Raw genomic sequence first — 20,743 nt, forward strand, 5'->3', positions numbered from 1 at the left:
GCGAGCAAAAAATGGAATTTTAGGGAAGGAAATTTTTAATTTTTCCAATTGAAAAAAAAAATTGGGAAAGCATGTGACGGAATATCCTACATACTGGATGACCTGTTTCGCAACTCGAATAGCCGTACTAGGCTAACTTTACTAAGCTAAAACTATCGATCAGCACAGAAAAAAGGTCGAAAGCTATAGCTTCTATAGTAAAAATACACCCAGTTAGGAAAGAAATCTTTAAGTTGCTATATAATAGTTAGCAGTTACATTTAGTTACATAACAAAAAAAAGGAAGAATGAAAATACAGAGGTAGTTTTGATGAATTATTTGGCAAATCATCTCGACAAATCTGAGTCAAATACGCGTAGCTATGTAGGATTTCATTAAACAAAGGACGTTTAATAGGCAGGAAATATAGGCATTCGATAACATCCCCCCAGAAAATTCCTCCCTTTGACAATTTCCCTTTTGAAACGTTTCTTTGAGCATGAAATTTGAGCAGCCAAAAAGAAATTAAAATAAATAAAAAGAGCGCAGACAAGAGTATAACTGTACATCGCTATTAAGAAGGGGGGTGCAGGGGGGAGTGCCAGATACCTAAAAGAGCGCATTTGAATGCTCAGATTGCTAAATCTCCATAAACCTTCACGTAACTATGGGAAGGGGTACGAAGGGGAGATATAAATTTATCCCTCATCTTCTTTATTTAGATTAAGCGTGAATAAGGGTGTTGCGAGGTGATACCGCCCTTCTTACTGCAGAGCCATGTTTTGTGATATTTATTTTAAGGCTTCATTTAACTAAAGTAATTTGCTTCACTATTTCGTAAAACTATATGCAATTATGTGTAAGTGCGCATTAGCCACTAAGAAGTCCTTCACCCTCGCTCTCTAGGCTGAAGCCTTAAAGTTCGTTAAAAATACTTCTTATCCAAATTCAGCAACCCATGTGTTTGAGTAGTTTTTTTGAGAATTGTAAAAAAGCCAAAAACCGAAGGCTGAGGAAGGGGCAAAATCCCTCATATACGGAACAATCTATCCGTTTTAAGTTTTCATGTTGCTCTTTACTTTCAGTTGAAAAAATATGTTTTTTTTAATATTTAGTTTTTTAAATCATGCAAGAATATCTCCTTCCTCCCCAACCCCGTATGATGTTTCCCGAAAATTTTACTTTCCACAGAAAGTTTCCCCCCGCATAAATCCCCCCCAAAAAACCCTTATATTTCCCAATAACAAATACGTGAACAACGGTCAAATTGCATAATTACAGCCCTTTACCTATGTGGACTATGTGGAGTCTTGTCATTCCCAAAGGCACAGCTATTAGACTTTTCACCTATACTGAAAGAAGCGGCAATCTCAAAATGTTCATCGAATGTCTTTGGGAGCAAAGGGACGTGGGAGGGGGGTTAGTTGCCCTCCAACCTTTTTAGTCACTTAAAAAGGACAGCACCACATTCGATTTCAGTTCGAACGAGGTCTCTCTCGGTCTTGCAAGACCATTGGTTTTATACGACCCCCCCCCCTAGAAGAAACAAAGAAAACCCAAAGAAGAAACAAAAACAACAAATAGGCACAAATCCGTGATTTTTTTTTCTCGTAAAAATACTACATTTTTTTTCTATCTACATGTTTTGGATAGAAGTGGAAACCACTACAGTAGGGTTTTCTGGTAGGTTGTTTCTAATGCTGTGGTATTCATTATGATCATTTGACTCTTTGGAGGTGTTCCTCCTTTTTCTAAAATCAGGCCAATTTTCTCAGGCTTGTAGTTTTTTATGGGTAATATTAAACTTAGTGAATTTTATATATTGGAATCAGCACACCTTTGGCGTATTAATGTTATACAAATTATATTTTATAGAGTTTTGGTTACTATTTGGTCAAGTCGCTCCTTACTGACCGCTCCTTAACGCACGTTCTTAATCACGAACAGTTTGATAGATTTTATGAGGGGCGAAAAAAGAGGGGGAGGGGGTATGCTTGATCTTAGGAGTCCAAAGGGGTGAAACTTTCAAGTATTATTTTCTTGGTCAAAAAGATCATCAACTTTTTGGTGTGATGAGGGGAGGAGATTAAGGGCCAGGAAATGAGCCAATTTTTCCCCCTGATCAATTTGAAGCTTACAGCGGTAAGTCATTCAACCAGGGGAACAAAAGGGGCTAAAAAGGGCCGAATTTTTTTGATTGGCGTGAAGCATATGAAACTTCTGACTAGGGACCCTAATGCAAATGGAACATAAAAAAACGCTTCCCCTCATAATACAGCCCAAAAAAAGGCCAGAAAAGTGCAAAAAACTTCCTTCGTCCCATTTCAAACGGAATGGACAACCTTAGAAATTTAGGAGAGGGTCCATTTGAATGGAAATTGAAAGTTCTTGTGTCCCTTTTAAAAGCTGAAAGCTACTAAAGGGCAATCAGCCTCTCTCTCTGGTGCTGTTCTGCTATCCGGCCCTCCTCCAGCCCCTCGGATATCGAATGAAACTTTTAAGATGTGCGTTTGAAATGCAACATTTTCTGTTGCTGTATCCGTTTTTGAAGTACATACAGAACCACAGTGTACTTGACAGTGAGCTCATTTTCGCCACGCTTTTTCAATATCATTTAAAAAAAGGTTTGGTAAAATTCTAGTTTAGCTACTAATTTGCTATCTTGGAAAAGGGTTTGGTTAGGAAAATGAAACTTTCAGGGATGGATATACAGACTAAATTATACCCCAGGGAGGTATTTTAAAGTACCTACATCCACTCCTTCTCCCTCTAGAGGACAGTGACCTTTGATGACCTTTAAAAATCTTTATGTTATGAAAGTGACATGCAAAATGACATCTTCGGTTTAAATGAAGTACAACAAATTGTTTTCAGCTTAATAACTTTGCTCGATCTCAATTTGTGAGGTTTCAAAGATCTGCAGATGCATTTTCTAAATTTAGAAAAAACCCATTGATATGGCTGAAAATTCTACTCAAATAACAGGAATTGCATTTTCAGGACTAAAACAAGAGAAAAGGAAACTGGTAACTGAAAATTAAGATGAAATGTTGTTTTGTCTAAATTTCAATAGGTAGACCTGTCAAGTAGGCAAATTTCTAAGACTTAGAAATTAGAAGAGGGTTAGCACGGAAGCTTAGCAATACCTTCCCAGAGTAATTTTTTTTGTCTCTGGATTCATTGCTGAAAGTTTCATTTTTCTAACCTAACCCCTTGCCAATATATCAAAAAGTAGCTAAACTAGAATTTTACCAAGGGTTTGCTTAAGACTATACTACTTCATGAACTTCTATTATTACAGGCACAGTCTTCTGCACAATTTAAGCCATGATTTCCAAAATTTCATTGAATTCCCAACTCCATCCCAATATACAGACACGGTACCCCTTCTTTCATTCGACAATATACAAATTGGCTTTAGACAAATCCTGAAAAATACACATCAAAGATAAAAAAAAAGAAATCAACAAACCTTAAAAATTGAGTCAATAGCAATTCAATTTTAAATTCATAAAAAATGGCAAAATAATCCAACCTTTCTCAGCTTGAGCAAGGAACTGAATTAACCAGAACAATCACCGGGATGAATAGAAGAGGAGATAGTCATTTGCGCAAGCTGTATAGTGACGTGGGAAGCCAACAAATAGAATTGCCATAACAACCTCTTTCCCAACAGCTTCTAAATTCCACAAGTGGTGGCATGCTGGGTCAATTTAATAAAAAGACATTCATGCCAAGATCATTTTCTTCTAGGAAAGAAATATTACCACCATAGATTGCTAACTTTGACAAAGAGAACAGACTTGTTTTAAGATTGACCTTTCCACAAATCTAAACTTCTGGTAAAAAATCGCCGATATCCATAACGAAGACGGTACCCTGAATATAATTTGAGATCAAAATTTCTAACACATCATTTGATTACACAAGCAGCAACATGCTCGCGCAAGTTGATAAAAAGCCATGACTGACAAAATAATATTAACTCCGAAAAAATATAAATTTACACAACGAGACAGATCTCACATAGTGAACATCTTTCTCTGGAATTTCCTCCTGAAGTAAAAATCGTCCCAAAATATTTTTCATATATATTTATAAGTTGTTCCTCTCCTTCGCGTATAGTTATGTGATAATTCAATCAGATGAAAAATAGCACGATGAAAAGCAAACAGGATTCTTGACGATGTTTTTACATGTATAAATGAAAATGCAAACTGATCCGAGAGAGAAATGTGTAGAGAATGTACAAAAACGATTGGAATAAAAGAAATAGATGTGACATTAGCCCCCCCCCCCCGCTATTATAACTGCCTACCGAGAAGTTCTACCACATATTCACCAACCAAAACAGTAGAGAAGTGGCTGGATAAATAAATATATATATTTTTTTTAGCTTTTATACTTTAAATTGATAGTTTGCATTAATTTTTAAAACCTTAATCAATATATATATATAATATTGATGTGGAAAATTATTACTAACAGATAATCGCATAGATGGCAAAGATTTCAATAGAAGAGGTTTCTTGGGTACTGAAATAAGAAAAATACTTAAATTAGTTAAACTTTCCATTATGTTAACACAATACTTTCATTTTGAGAGCAGTTTATCTTAAGAACAGTTTAAGGGGCACTGCCGACGACCTTGGGAAACATTTATGTAAAGCAGGTGTAACTTTATCTTTCAGCATGTATTTTTTAACATACTTTTTACAACAATTACTATTTTTTTTAAGACGGAACACAGCACTTCTTGGAGCAACTGAAACCTTTGTTGGGACGATTTGTACCTGGCCCAAAAATATGAAGAAATAACCCCTTTGAATATTATACTCCTACTAACAACTCACTGCACCACTAAGCCGTCTGAGGCCAACACAGCTACTCACACCATTCCTCCATTCCAATCTATTCAAAGCCTCCCTCCTTACACCCTCCTAAGAAGTTCCTATTTCCTTCGAATTTTTCCTTGCGAAATCCTCCCGATCCATTGGGGGATAACCTGCTCTTCGTTCTGTCCTAGACGGTTGGCCGACAAGGACAATCTTTGGCAATCTGTCATCCTTCATCCGCAGAAAGAGCCATCTCAGCCTTTCTCTCATTATAGCCCTAGAATACGGGATTGAACCATATTTTTCATACAGTTTACTGTTTGAGATACGGTCAGTCAGTCGGGTACCCAAAACAATCCGTAGGCTACTTCCTGGAAAAGATGTTTCAATATCTAGCAAAGCCTCTGTTTTCAGAGGACCCACGCTTCAGAACCACACTTGACCACTGTCATCACGGAAGATTCCAATATTCTAACCTTGGTTCACAGACTCATTTTCTTATTCTTCCAAGCTTTTCAACTGTGAAAAACACCTTGGGCCTTGGCTATTCTACTTCTAACATCTTCACTGCACTCATCGTCTTTACTAATAATGCTACGCAGGTGTCGAATCCTCCCTATCGAGCTAGCAAAGAGGATTAACAAAATAATCGATTTTATAAGGGTAAAGCATTAGTACATTTCAAGCTTAGAAGTAAAATTAAATCGTCTTTGGCTCCTTTACAAGCCTCTCCTCAATGTCAACATCTCCTCTCCTCAATGCTGACCTTAAGTTAACACTGTAGGCCTGCTCGACTTTTTCCAGCTCAGGAAGAAAGAAAGGACAGAAAAGAGGTTCTAGGGACACCAAGAACCTAGGCTATATATTATCTTCACCAAGCCACCTGATTGCAATAAATTTAAATGCCTTATAAACTGAGCACACAGTGTGCAGTTAGACTACTAATCATTGTTTGCATACCCAAAAATGGTTGACTAAGGCTAGGTTTGCCAAATCAGCTTCCTTCGAATTTTTTTATGATTTTTTTTTTCAGTCAAGAGAGTAACGGAATTGTACACACCAAATATATATTTAGAATAGACGCAAAAGCTTGTCCCACAGCACTTAAGGTAGAAATATGAGCAGCCAAAACTCAACCTGAATTGAAAGATGGTTGTGTTCCCTGAAGTAACACAACTATCTTTCAATTCAGATTGCCTTTTTTATTGTATTCATAAATAGATTTGTAAATTAAGAAGTGCATTTGCACAGATATTGCTCCCGAATTTTTTTTCTTCGACGAACTTTTTCATAAAGTTATGCACACTATGATGTTTTCTCACTCTTTTTGGTCAAAAGTAATTGCTAAAAAGTACAAAATCTATTATATTTGCATGCGACTTTCTAGGGTAAACGTCAATGGTTTAACAGATTTCAAATATATATATATATATATATATATATATATATATATATATATATATATATATATATATATATATATATATATATATATATATATATATATATATGTATATATATATATAGTGGAAAAAATTTCTTTTGTCGAAATTTATCTAAAATTGTATCACATTCGTGGTGCAATTACACAATAATGAGTAACACTATGTGGATTCTCAAAAACCACACGGTTGAGCGCACTGATTCGGGCTAGAGTTGCGTTTTTTAGAAAACAAATTTGGAAATATGTCCTAATATTTCCAATACACATAATGAAGTCAAGGGCTTTTAGAATCGCATAATCGCACTATGGGTCAAATTTTTAGACCCACCAGTTTTCTGGTGGGGCGCTTAAATTGTCCGCGTTTTAAATCATTTTGACACTTTGGTCACAAAAAGTTTTGGCAACTCTGCACTATATCTCATACTTTCTAGACAAGAGGTAAAACTTTTCAAAAATCGCTTTCAGCATCAACGATTGTTTTTAACAATCGTTTTTAACAACATCGATATTGAATATCACCCAACAGTACCTTCGACTATTTTTCATTAAATCTGTATAGGTGTCCTTTTAATGAGAAACAAGAGCTAAGGGCTCATAAGGCACTTGTGACAAGGGAAGAAGAGCTAAGAGCAAAGGGCTCATATGGTATGAGCTCTAAAATTCTAAGAATCAATAGATTGATTTAAAAGGAAAATTAGAGGCTTAATGCCGGTCAGGATTTAAAATAAAGCTCTGAGTCACGATGTTCTAAATATCAAAATTCATTAAGATCCGATCACCCACTCGTAAGTTATAAATAACTCATTTTTTCTAATTTTTCCTCTCCCTTTAGCCCCCCAGATGGTCGAATTTGGGAAAACGACTTTATCAAGTCAATTTGTGCAGCTCCCTGACACGCTTACCAATTTTCATCGTCCTAGCACGTCCAGAAGCACCAAACTCGCCAAATCACTGAACCCCTCCCCCAAAGAGAGCGATCCAGTACGGTTACGTCAATCACGTGTCAAGGACATTTGCTTATTCTATCCACCAAGCTTCATCCCAATTCCTTCACTCCAAGCATTTTCCAAGATTTCCCACTCGGACTCCCCCCAATGCCAACAGATCTGGTCGAGATTTAAAATGAGAGCCCTGAGACATGAATTCCTTCTAAACATCAAATTTCATTAAGATCCGGTCATCCATTCTTAAGTTAAAAATACCTCAATTTTTCTAATTTTTCCAAATTAACACCCCCCAGCTCCTCCAAAAAGAACGGATCTGTTCCAATTATGTCAATCACGTATCTAGAACTTGTGCTTATTCTTCCCATCAAGTTTCATCCCGATCTCTCCACCCTAAGCGTTTTCCAAGATTTCTGTTTCCCTCCTCCAACCCTCTATGTCCCCGGATCCAATTCGAGTCGAAAATAGAGCATCTGAAACATAAGATCCTTCTATAAATATCAAGTTTCATTAAGATCAGATCACCTATTCGTAAGATAAAAATACCCCAATTTTCACGTTTTCCAAGAATTCCAGTTTCCCCCTCCAACTCCCCCCAATGTCACAGGATCTGGTCGGTATTCAAGATTAGAGCTTTACAGCACAAGATCCTTCTAAATATCAAATTTCATTAAGATCTGGTGACCCGTTCGTAAGTTACAAATACCTCATTTTTCCAAATTACCCCCCCCCCAACTCCACCGAAGAGAGCAGATCTGGTCCGGTTATGTCAGTCACGTATCTTAGACAGGTTTTTATTCTTCCCATCCAGTTTCATCCTGATCTCCCCTCTTTAAGTATTTTCTAAGATTTCCGGTCCCCCAACTCCCCCCCAATGACGCTGGATCCGGTTGAGATTCAAAATAGGAGATATGAGTTACGAGGTACTTCTAAATATGAAGTTTTATGAAGATCCGATCACTCCTTCGTAAGTTAAAAATACGTCATTTTTTCTAATTTTTCAGAATTAAACCCCCCCCCCCTAATAGAGTGGATCCGTTCCAATTATGTCAATCACGTATCTAAGACTTCTGCTTATTTTTCCCACCAAGTTTCATCCCGATCCCTCCAATCTAAGCGTTTTCCATGATTTTAGGTACCTCCCAAACTCCCCCCAATGTCACCAGATCCGGTCGGGATTTAAAATAAGAGCTTTGAGACACGATATCCTTTTAAATATCAAATTTCATTGAGATCCGATCACCCGTTCGTAAGTTAAAAATACCTCATTTTTTTACTTTTTCAGAATTACCCCCCCCCCCCAACTACCCCAAAGAGAGCGGATCCGTTCCGATTAGGTCAATCATGTATCTAGGACTTGTGCTTATTTTTCCCACCAAGTTTCATCCCGATCCCTTCACTCTAAGTGTTTTCCAAGATTTTAGGTTTCCCCCTCCCAACTCCCCCCAATGTCACAAGATCCGGTCAGGATTTAAAATAATAGCTCTGAGACACGATATCCTTCCAAACATCAAATTTCATTAAGATCTGATCAACCGTTCGCAAGTTAAAAAACTTCATTATTTCTATTTTTTCCTAGTTAACCGGCCCCCCCACTCCCCCCCAGATGGTCAATCGAGAAAACAACTATTTCCAATTTAATCTGATCTGGTCCCTGATACGCCTGCCAAATTTCATCGTCCTAGCTTACCTGGAAGTGCCTAAAGTAGCAAGATTTAATAAGTTATTAAATTTCAATACCAAGTGCCATAAAAACCTGTTCCTAGTTATGCACAATACCCTTTGACGACTAGTCTAATCTAGTATTTCAAGTTGTTTTAGCTTATAAACTAACAAAAGTACTTTATTCCAGCAAACGAGTTAAACGACGATTCAAGCAGAAAGGAATATTATATTTTCTGTTCATTGAAAATTCGCCAAAAGAGTGCATTCGGAAATATTGATAGTCAAAATTACTGGTTTACTTGCCGGAATTACCTATTCAATGAATAAAGATAACGACTCATTGCTACAAGGCTCATGATTATTTCAATGTTCGGTGGATGAAATTCAACCACAGCCTAAGATATATAAAAAGGAGAAGAAAAAACATTAGCAATCTCATGAAGAAATTGCAAAGGGAATGGCGCATAACTAAACAAAATTGAATAACTAAATAAAATATCCAAAAACCCATGCATTACTCTCCCTTTTCTTAAGATTAATCGAGTATACTAAAAACACACGAAAGGGTTACCCTGACTATCTCTTATACACTTTGTAAATACTTTTCCCTTTTGAAATTTGTCTTTTTATTTCGTTACGTGGACGTCGATTTATTTTTGTTCCTTTTTTATACTGAGCATGGTTAAGCGAGGGCCTTGGCCGATGGATTATTGGTCCTCATACGCGATTTTTTTTTCTTACTGCCTAAAGAAATTCTTTGGATTGATTCAGGACCGTGTTCATCACATCACCAGTGAATAAAGTAGGCAACTCGCCTATGGCCATACGAAGCACAAGAAATATGTTTCAGACGTTTAAAAATATTTCGCAAGTCAACATCGGAAGCATTTCCAACTCGTTTTAGATAGGTTATTTCTACTTGTAACGGCTTTTGGATACTTGTCTGTTAAATGAACTCACTCAAGAATTATGCTGTGCAAGATCTCACAGAAACCGATTTCCCTTCCTGGATCCCTTATGATTTGCTTATTTAAAGTGAGAAAACTATAATGTATGCATAGTTTTTATTAAATATTTAATATATGGAGCTGGTTAGGGCTTAGGTTGGATAAAGTTAGGTATTTAATATGAGTTGCTCTGCTCGGCCTTCTACAATTCTTTGTTTTAGTTTCCATGATTTGTTTCTAAAGTATTATATTATCATCATGTTCTTGCATATTTCATTAGGATTAACCTAACTTCATTTATTTGGTGCGTTTCGTTTAACAAAAAAGTACCGGCTTTTTAATTAAAAAGGTAAAGACTAATTACATTGATTTGAATTTTTAGAAACAAATTATTTTAAATAATAGAGACTTCGAAAATCTGAACTAGAATGCAAAGATTAAAAATGTTACATTTAATCGAGAAAAACCTAAGAAACCAATTAATTCAGAGAAGGAAATCCATGGTCATCCAATTTTGAAAAGGAAATAACGAAACAAGAGCTAGGGAGATTTATATAAAGCAATTACTTAGACAGGAAATAGATAATTGGACCAAGAGCTTTTTCAACACAAATGCTTATGACCTTAAGAATGAGAAAAACGAACCTTCTCAAAGCTAAGGATAACCACATATACATTTTATGGAATATGGAGACGCGCCCAGATAGGATTTTTCTGGGATAAAACAACCTAAGGTGCCCAGACCTTAGAGGCCCTAACGAAATCAAAGCTTTTCAATATCTTAGTTTTATTAGAAGATTGCACACTCACTAATGTCAATTAAAGTCCAGATACTGTACATTTAATTGGAATATTTGCATCGTTATTTATAGCATATTTATTTCTTCAGCGAATCCATAATATCACTACAAACAATTAATTGCAGGACCAAAGCGCCTGAGGGCATCACTGCTGCCTAAGCTCCTCCTTCATCCCGAATCTGTACAAAAAGTTCTCTGTTTACTCCCTCCCTTGAAGTTCCAGTTTCCTTTGGACACTTTCTAGGTCTGAGAGTTTTACCTTCCCATCTGATACCCTATCCCTCCACACGGGCGGATCTAGAGCAAAATTTTGGGGCACCCAATGTGACAAGGGCTCCAGTAAAAAAATCTTAAGGGGGAGGGGGGCAATATGACAGGGATGCCAGTAATTGGCCAAATTTAATATAAAAAGGAGTGGAAACAGAAAAAAAAACAAAGAATGGGGGCGCCATAGAAAATCTTGGGGGAGGGGGCCACCCGGCCCCCTGGATCCGCCACTGTCCCCCATAACCTGTGCTGTGTTCTTTAAGACAAAATTTATCTCCGGACTAATGAAGTCCGGACTGACTACTTTTTCTCAGTTTCTTAACTTATCAATTTAATACTTTACTATTATGCTGTCTGGCTGTCTGATTCTGAGCAATTCTATTCACATCCACCATTTTACATCTTCATAATTCACACTTTAATACCTTCCCTACTTTTCTTACATACTTCTTACTCTTATAAGGTCTATCGCTCAGAAACTTCTTAAAAAAAACCTTCTCTCTTCAACCAAGCTGAAAGCAGTTTCGCTAATGTTTTTAGGTGATTTTGTAACTTTTCTGCCTAAGATATCTTCCAATAAGTCGCAAAGTGTTTTCCTAAAGTTAATCCATCCATCCAATTTTAAACTCCAGTTTCATACCTAATAATTACAGGAAATTACCCTTAAACTAACATCCTGATACCTATCAAGATAGCAACTACCTGGAAGATTGGTACTATTTTATATATATATATATATGAACTTTACACAATTTTGCTAAAAGATGATTCCGAACCTCCTCAAAGTTAAAGTCAAAATAATAAACCCAAGTCTTCGTTCTAGCACAGGGCTACAACCTATATTAATGCCATCTATTTGAACTTGAATTTATTATATTTAGGGTTGTAATTTTTTGCAATCCAAGAGTTTTCATGTCTTTACACATTGGGAGGAATGAGGCATATAGGCATCACAGATTTTTTCAGGGAGCGGGTACTCGTCAAAAGAAGACATAAAAGGCAAATCAAACACCATATTCTTATCAAATTCCCTCTTGTGAGATCCTCCGTCACTGAAGTAATCGCAAAAAACACACTCAAATACGCAGTTTGATTGATTGATCTAAGAAGCACCCTGGACATGTTAAACGTTTTTTGTATATAATTTCTACCGGCAAGATCTTAAGACGGGCCTTAGACATGAATTCAAAACTTCCCCTTTGTATTGGTATTCCCATAAGTGTTAAAAATTTCAGAAACTATTAGAAAAACCCAATGACAAAACTGTCTTATCCCTGGGACCAATGGGAGGGGTTATAGACTGAAAAACGATTTTCCCCTCTTGATGCCTATTCCTAAAATGGATCTTGTAAATACAGCTCAACTTCCTAATAAGACAACCTACAAAGCAATGACAACTATGATGGACACTAAATTTTTCTGTCAATATACGTAATTGTAGAGCTCATCAAGTGACTTCTACGGCTTCCCAAGTCATTCCTACCAAGGTTGTGTACTGCCACAGAAACTTTCTAAAATCTAAGAGCCATCAAATGCTAATTTAAATGTTTTGTGGGAGTTTTAGGCCAAAAATTATCTACCCGGACAGTGACTAAACCAAATCTCAATAAGGCTAATTGTAAAACTTGACACAAATTCTAAATAATTAACATAATAAATGAAATATGATTAAACAAATGTATCAGATATGTTTTAGAGATGAAGATGGTTCTGATATTATCTTATAATGTCATGCGATCAGTTTTGTTGTCAACCTTATGGTTATTAGAACTATAACACACGCTTTCTCAACGGAACACTGAATCTAGTTGGTTGTCAATTCCCAACCAAATCCTCTTTTGGAAAGATGAAAAATGAAATTTTTATCAAATGAAACAAAATGAAAACAAATAGCTTTCGAACTTCCCTAGTAAGGACTTCATTCAATGGTTTGTTTTGAATCGTTCGAAAAACGTTCAATTTGGCATTTCTATTGGGAAATATTGCGTGCGCATTTAGGAATGATTTCGAAATCCAAATAAATTAGTTTTTTCATCTCTGGAGAACTTAAACTACCAACAATGAAAAACTCTTTGATCTTGAAAAGTCACCTTCTGCATCACAAATCTGCTCCAATTTATTGCAGTTAACTCAGTGTCAAAGTTTGTGTTTAAAGATTTATTTCAACGGCTATAAAGGAGACTAAAATATCAGGTTATCAAAAGGATTGTAATCTCGATTAAAATGAGATCAGGGAATCTCGCAAGAAATTCTTCTATAATAAAAATAGTAGATTTTTTTCTGCCAAGCTGCCATTCATATTTTTTTACTATATGATTTCTTTTACATTAACATCTTTTGTAATTCTCCCTTATTATGCAATTTTAAGGTAAATAGATATGCTCTAATTCACATGTCCGAGCATTCAGGTCATTATGCACACACTAGGGCAAAGGGGGCAGCCCCTTCCTTTGAATTAACGAAGAACACATAAAGTGCAAAGTCTTAAAATATTTCAAGTAAATAGGCTAACACGACCCAGCAAAAAAAAAAGTAGAGGAAAATAAAAAATGAAAGCAATGATCGTTTGAACGTTAATACACAAATATATAAGCCGCTGATTGTTCGCTTATGTGCTTGAATATAGAGAATGCCTTGTTTTTTCGCATGGATGTAGAGAAAATGGCTTCTAGAAAAAACATTGTCGTCATTTTTTTGGCATTAGCCCTTATTTTTAGGAAATGACCACGGGACTGTATAAATTTAATAGTCAATCAAGTAATTTAATGGTAAAAGCTAGTAAAATACAAAAAAACTAGATTTGATAAGATTGACTCATGAAGGGAAGAGGTATAAGTCCGCCTTTTTCTTGAGAGAAAATTCCCCCTTCGATAATTATATCTCATGCTATATTTTTTTTTCAAGAAGTCCTGTCGTATCTGATAAAAATAAATAATTAAACCCATGTTGCTAAGCAGAGTCAACTAGAGCTTCAGACTTAACAAAAAAAGTATCCAATGACATGAAAAAAGCATCAGCACCTTAATGTAATTCATACGAAAATCCATTAAGCAAAGATTTATAAAGCATAAAGAGTGCCTGTTGTATTATTTTAAGTGAATAAATAGATTGTAAATGAACAGAATATATTGTAAGAAGAAATAAACAACTCTTAATAGAAGGTGTGTAGGTCAGTTAAGTTATTACATAATTATATCCACATTTATGGATTGTGTTAAAATCGGGATGGGGTTTATATTTTTCTTGCAGCAGAGGAGGGGAAAACAGGTTTTGAATGCCTTTTTATACTCGGTACCACAAAAATCTTCTGTATTTTTTCTCTCAGTCTTAGGCTAAGAAAGATTTAGATTCTTAAATTCAATTCGATCTGAATCCCAATTAACTATAATTATTTCTTGCTGTGACGATTCTCATTTTTCTTGACCAAACTAGGTGGGTAACATAGAAGTTCAAATTTTAGTTGCACAGAATCTGATAACCCAATACATACACAAAATGTCATAGAAAAATAACTAAATGGTGCATAAACTGACCAATCGAGCATAAAAGCACGCGTTTCAATCTTTACTCATCATGCCCCTCCTTGGAAAAATTTCAACGATCACTTCTTCAGATTACAATTTTCCACAGCTTGAGCATCCAAATCAAGGCTGTAAAGCAGTTCGAAAATCGAAGCAGTTACTGATGCTTAAGTTAAACTTGAGGATATTAAACTGGATTCACATTCCAGTCCACTCGATACAGTCACTTCGCAGCACGCTAATACCGAATCTTATTTGGTTCCAAACGACATCAGACGGTTTGTCCACAAATCGTCTTCACTCGACACAGCGTCCAAGCTTCGTCTACTAAAGGGTCCTTGGACTCCAGATATTGCATATACTTTTCCAATACCTAGGAAAATAAAGTTGAAGTTTCAGTTGGGTTGGCTGATTCATTTCAGCTGGTTGTCCTATTCGTTATCTGAGGACGGTGCTTTTTGTCAATTCTGTCTTCTTTTTTCGTCCGAAACAGCTGGCAAAGGCAGCCACCAACGCTCAGGTAGCCTTGTCAGCAAACCCTTCAGGAACTGGAATGCTACACAAGTCATCAACAAACACAGTTTCACAAAAAAAATATACTTTAACCGTTTTCTTGAGCTCTACCAGCCAATTCTGTGTTCTCTCGAAGCGCTTGAGGAGAACAGCAACGCAGAAACGTCTGCAAAAGCGTCACAAATGCTGGACGTCATTGACCAGTCACAGTTCGTTATGTGTCTCCACGTCGTAAAGGAATTCATCTGCCTGAAGCTGCCTTTGTGTAAAACTCTTCAGTCGGTTGACTGCGACTTGGCTGCCGCTTGTAGACATGTAAAAACTATTCTTTCTAGAACAATGACAATGCGATTAGATTCTGTCGCTACCTTCGCTCCTCTTTTCGACGAAGCTCAGTATTTAGCAACTACTTTAGGGCTTAAAATGACTCACCCAAGAATAAGAGGTGGAAGGAAATCTCATCTTGACGATCCTGATCTCACTCACTATAGAACCTCACTGTTTATTTTTTTCTAGACCACTTAACTACTGGAGCTGAAACAACCCTTTGAATTCCACCAGAATCTGTTGTCTCATCTCAGCATCCTTGTCCCTTCAAAGATTGTATCAATTGATCCCAAAAACATAAAGTTGGAGTCTTTGCTTGAGTCATAAGGCAATATTCTTCCCAAGCAAGGCTGCCTGAAGCAAGAGACTGAGCTTTGACGCACCAAATGTGAAAAACCTCTTATCATAGAAAGGTCTTCTTCTGCTGTATCTTCTCTTCACGAATGCGACTCCACCGTTTTTCCAAATATTTCTCTTCTATTGACTGTCCTTGCAACGTTGCCTATCAGTACTGCTACTCCGAAAAGAAGCTTCTCTTCACTTAGAAGGTTAAAAACATGGCTAAGTAATTCAACGGGACAAGAAAGGCTGAATGGTTTAGATCTGCTCGCCATCCATAGATACATTGATGTCTGCCACGAAAAAGCACTAGACGTTTTGCGGGGAAGAAAAACGTTGTTTACATTTCATTTTGTAGATAGTTACTTTACTTGACAAGAACTCTTGGTCGGCTATGTAGATATATTATGTACATAAATACTTAAATACTTCGTTTGTTAATGCGACACTGTATATAAAAAAAAAGCCCTTAAGGATACAAAAGTATGCCTACCGGACGCGTCGTCGTTCGCAAAGGGCGGACTGACGGTCTTCGCAGTTAACCGTTAGACTAAGTCCACGGAGAGAATTTTGTACTCCCCCCCCAAACGAAAATCCTGGGTACGGCCCTGATCAAAATCAAAACAAATTCTGTTTTGCAAAAGTGTCAACCTTCTCTACCCACAGAAAAACACAGAGATTTGAACATTAGTTACAATCTATTGGATCTAGTTTCCAGTTAACTCTAGTTTTTTTGCTATACCAAGCCCTATTTTTCATGCAAAGACTAGTTAGGTAAAAATAAAACAAATTATGCATATTAATTTTTCACAGTTTTCATCCCTCTCAGTTCTGTCCAAATTTATATACTGCGGGAGCAACACTTAAGTTTTGTCCTTTTTTTCTCTGTGCAGCAGATTTTGGTTTACCGAGATCAATTGATAAGGGTCAAACCTGGTGGTTTTAAATGAAAGTGTTGCCATCAAAGCTGATTGATGAATATTACCTTGTTTTGGCTAGAGCCTACAATGTGAGCTAAAGTAGGGTTTCATAGTCCAATATGGGAGACGGCTACCTACAGATGATTCAGTAAGCTTTCATTTCTTCGAGCATTGTTTCTGCTTTCACGTTGAAATCTCTGTTTCAAACCGAAAGTTAGTGTAAATCTTAAATACACTTAAGATATGTGATGGTTCCCTGGTATTACTGCCAAATATCTTCTTAGAATAATAGATATAAAATTTAGAGGTTCAAACAAGGCGCATGCCCAATGGGTTCAAGAGTGCTGCCATTTTCTATTGGTTGGGCTTTTTATTTGTAAGTAGTGATGTTGGAAAGTTGGCCCATGACAAGAAAATCAACTTTTGTGCAAAGATACATGGATTTTCTTTAAAGCTGATCAATAGTCCTTGATGAGCTGATTAGAGTATATAACCTCTGCTTTTTTATAAACAAGGTTCTTCATACAGAAACACCCTTTTTGGTAATTCTTAGGGGATACAAACTTCGTTGTTGCAATAAACTATGCACAATCCAATTTTTTTGTGTTAAACCCAGACTTTTGACTTTCAATATTAGTTGGTAGTTGGCTATCCGGAATATTTAGCTAAAGCGGAGACCTACCAAACACGAAAAGTTGAAAAATCTTCGCCTAATAACACACTAATTTTCCAATTTTGAACCTCACCTCCCTCTTCCAAGGTTGTACGTGTGTGTCCCTATGCCCACAGACAAAATTTATCCAAAATTTAAGGGACGGCCAGAAACCACCTATTTAGCCTACCCAAACATGATTGTGTCCCACAAAAGTGTTAGGAACAACATCTACCATGCTTATTGTTTTAGACTCTCAACTTCCAGCTTGAGTTTAGCAAGCCAATATTTACTTAATCTAACAGACAAAATTATACTTTCTTTTGAGAGCTTATGGCATGAAAATGTGAAGGGCATTTAAAAAACAAATGATAGAATAAAGGAAAAAGTAACAATAAAAATAAGCTTCTTTTCGAGGATAAAATCTTTTCAAACATCTTCAATTCCACAATCCCGCCTTTTTCGCAACTCTTGCCTTTTATGTCCCCTAGTTTCTAGTCATAACAACTAGTAAAATTGTTAAATATTTGAATAGGAACATGATTCCTATTTTCACAAATCCTAATTAACTTCATATTCCTCACATTCCAATTCAAATCATTGAAGATATCAATTGGAAGAATTCAAACTTCACACAAATCAAAACAAGTAGTTATGATGGTTTCAATATTAAGCAAGTAAGGAAACACACATATAAATCCTCCAGACGCTTCGCTTACGAGTTCATTAAACATAACAGCCGCAAAAACCAAAAGTGACCATTCTGAGTTTAGTGCACTTATTGAGGAGATTAAATAAAAAAAAACAAGTTTTTTAACTGAAAGCAATGAACGACATTAAAACTTAAAACAAACATAAATTACTCCGTATATGAAAGGGGATTTTCCTCCTCAACGCCTCGCTTTTTACGCTAAAGTTTGACTCTTTCTCTTAACTCTACTTTGTAAAACAGTAAAAAAAAATTGAGTTTAGTACACTTATTGAGGAGAAAATGTTCATGATTTTTTTGTTTTTTGACAATGTGTTTGTCTGGAGCACCTTCTTAAGCCCATTTTAGAACGGACTTTAGGTCAAATTGGCCTAAAAAAAGCATTTATTGTCAATGTGAAAAAACAAACCTTCTGTCATTTTTTTTATTAACCTTTATTTTCAGGATAAACTCATGTAAACGCTCAAATTCAGTTCTATACTCAAAGGATAAAATCTAAAAATATACAAAAAACGGACGTAGTCAGATTTGTGTATGAAAGACTCATTAATCGAAAAAGTATTCTTTCAACATTCAATGCTCACATTTATACCGTTTAGTTCTCCATAAATCCATAAATTTGCAATTTGTTAGTCTCCAAGATAAAAATTATTACGCTGTAACTTTGAATCAAACAAACTGCCGTTTTAAGGTGTTGTCTAGTGTCAAAAAAGTTACTAAAATTTCATATCATTTCTTCCTATTATAGCTTTTTAGTTTCATCTTCAAACAGTGCAATGCCTTTTGTTTATTTTGGTGCCCTCCTCCACAGTATGTCTAAAATTAGCAGCTCAGTACTAGAACGAACAAAACCCGCGTATTATCAAACAGTTCGTGGTAACGAACTGTAAGTAAGGAGCGACCCGGCTCGATAGTAACCAAAACACTAAAAACTGAATGTCGACACGAATAGAAACATCAAAAGAATCGGATTTTTATGATGATTTCAAATATACAAGTTTCATCACTTTTAGTCTTACTTACCAAAAGTTACGAGCCTGAGAAAATGTGCCTTATTTTCGAGAAGAGGAGGAAACACCCTCTAAAAAATCATACAATCTTAATGAAAATCACACCATCAGATTTAGAGTATCATAGAACCCTACTGTAGAAGTTTCAAGCTCCTATCGGAAAAGATGTGGGAATTTTTTATTTTTGCCAGAAGAAAGATCACGGATGCGTGTTTATTTGTTTTTTCTTCAGGAGTGATCGTTTCGACCAAGTGGTCCTAGAATATCGCGAGAGGGCTTCATTCAAATGGAAATTAAAAGTCATAATGTCCTTTTTAAGAGACCAAAACAATTGGAGGGCAGCTAGGCCCCCTCCCACGCTCTTTTTTCCGAAGTCACTCGATCAGAACTTTGAGATAGTCGAAAGATTAAAAACTCGGTCTTTGGGGATGACTTAACCCCCCACAGTCCCCGATGGAAAGGCTGCCAATTATGAATTTTTCCCATTGTTTACATATAGTATTGGTTATTGGGAAGTATACACACGTTTGCAGGGAGGATTTTTTCTGGTGGGGAGGTCGGGGTTACGTGGGAAGATTTTTTCATGGAGGAAGTTTTCATGCGGGAAGGGATATTTCTATGAAGGGAGCGCCGGGTTTCCCAGTATCATTTAAAAAACGGTCAGAAATTAAATAAAAAACAGGTTTTTTCAACTGAAACTAATGAGCAGCATTAAAACTTAAAACGAACAGGAATTATTACGTATATGAGGGAGTTCATCCCCTAGTCAATACATCGCTCTTTACGCTTAATTTTTTTTAACATTTTCAAAAGAGCTATTTGCTCTAATTAAACGGCCTTTGTGATACATGTGTCAACCTTAAAGAATTTGAACAAAATTCAGACTTTAGCGTAAAGAGTGAGTTCATAACTAGGGAACGAACCCCCTGATATAAGTAATAATTTCTGTTCGTTTTAAGCTTTAATGTTGCTCCTTATTTTCAGTTGGAAAAACTTGTTTTTTTTTTGTTTAATCACATAAGGATTGTCTAGATTCAAAAGGCACTTATTTTTATAAAAAGTCCTCTGTGCTGTTTAAGATGGGCACAGAGTTTAAGCAATCTGAAAAAAATTAAATAATTATTAAGATTTACCATGTTTTGATAGTTATTTTTTCTTCAACTCGTTTTCACTTTAATATTGAACCCACTAAATGTCTGTTGTCTTTAGTGCTTTCATTTGCACATTCAAGGGCTTTATTTACTGTCCTTTTTTTATAACAATCATTTCAAGCAAAAGAGCTCACAAAACAGAGAGAATGTAAACATCTATTCCAGAAGAACATTCATTTCACTCATTCAACAACAATCGCTTGTTGCTTAGTCTAAGTCCCAGAGATTAGATTAGCCATAAAAACAGATTTACGTCAGTTGGGCTAACCTTTTTCTCTCGTAGTTTTAATCACCCCGAACGTAGTCATCAGTCCACCCCCGTATCTCCTGATATCCCACGCAAAAGTTCTACTTCCTAAGTGAGAAATCGATTTCCTCTGAAAACTACGTCATCTCAAAGGGAATATTCCCTTGACTTGTTTCTACTACACCAAGGAAAGAGCAATAATGAGGTGATTGAGTGGAAGGTGATACACATGTTGCTCGGTACTGATTCAAGGAACAAAAAACATGTTCTTAAGTTATTAACGCTACAAAATTGGGGAAGTATACACTTGATATGTTACAGGAAAGGCTGTGACATATATACTTGGTTGTCACTTTGTAGTCCATTTTTAGTCATATCATTGTCGTTATTATCTACTTCAAACGATAGAACATAAGACTCAATACAAAGGAAGAGATAGAAGATTGGCAAGTACCCTATACTTTCAACTATA

The 20,743-nt window shown here is 36.1% G+C and overlaps 1 protein-coding gene across 2 annotated transcripts in view; it reads right to left on the reverse strand.

Moving 5' to 3' along the window:
- Positions 1-20,743, reverse strand: part of LOC136030320 (terminal nucleotidyltransferase 5C-like) — a 73,072-nt gene that overhangs the window by 37,759 nt on the left and 14,570 nt on the right. Inside the window, exon 1 of one of the 2 annotated variants that reach the window (XM_065709220.1) lies at positions 3,453-3,567. The exons of the other annotated variant lie outside the window; for it this stretch is intronic. The gene's annotated coding sequence lies outside the window, so the exon portion shown is untranslated. Of the gene's footprint in view, positions 1-3,452; positions 3,568-20,743 lie in introns of those variants that run through there. 2 annotated transcript variants of the gene reach the window in all.

This window comes from Artemia franciscana, chromosome 8 (genome assembly GCF_032884065.1).
Source record: "Artemia franciscana chromosome 8, ASM3288406v1, whole genome shotgun sequence".
NCBI classification, from domain to species: domain Eukaryota; kingdom Metazoa; phylum Arthropoda; class Branchiopoda; order Anostraca; family Artemiidae; genus Artemia; species Artemia franciscana.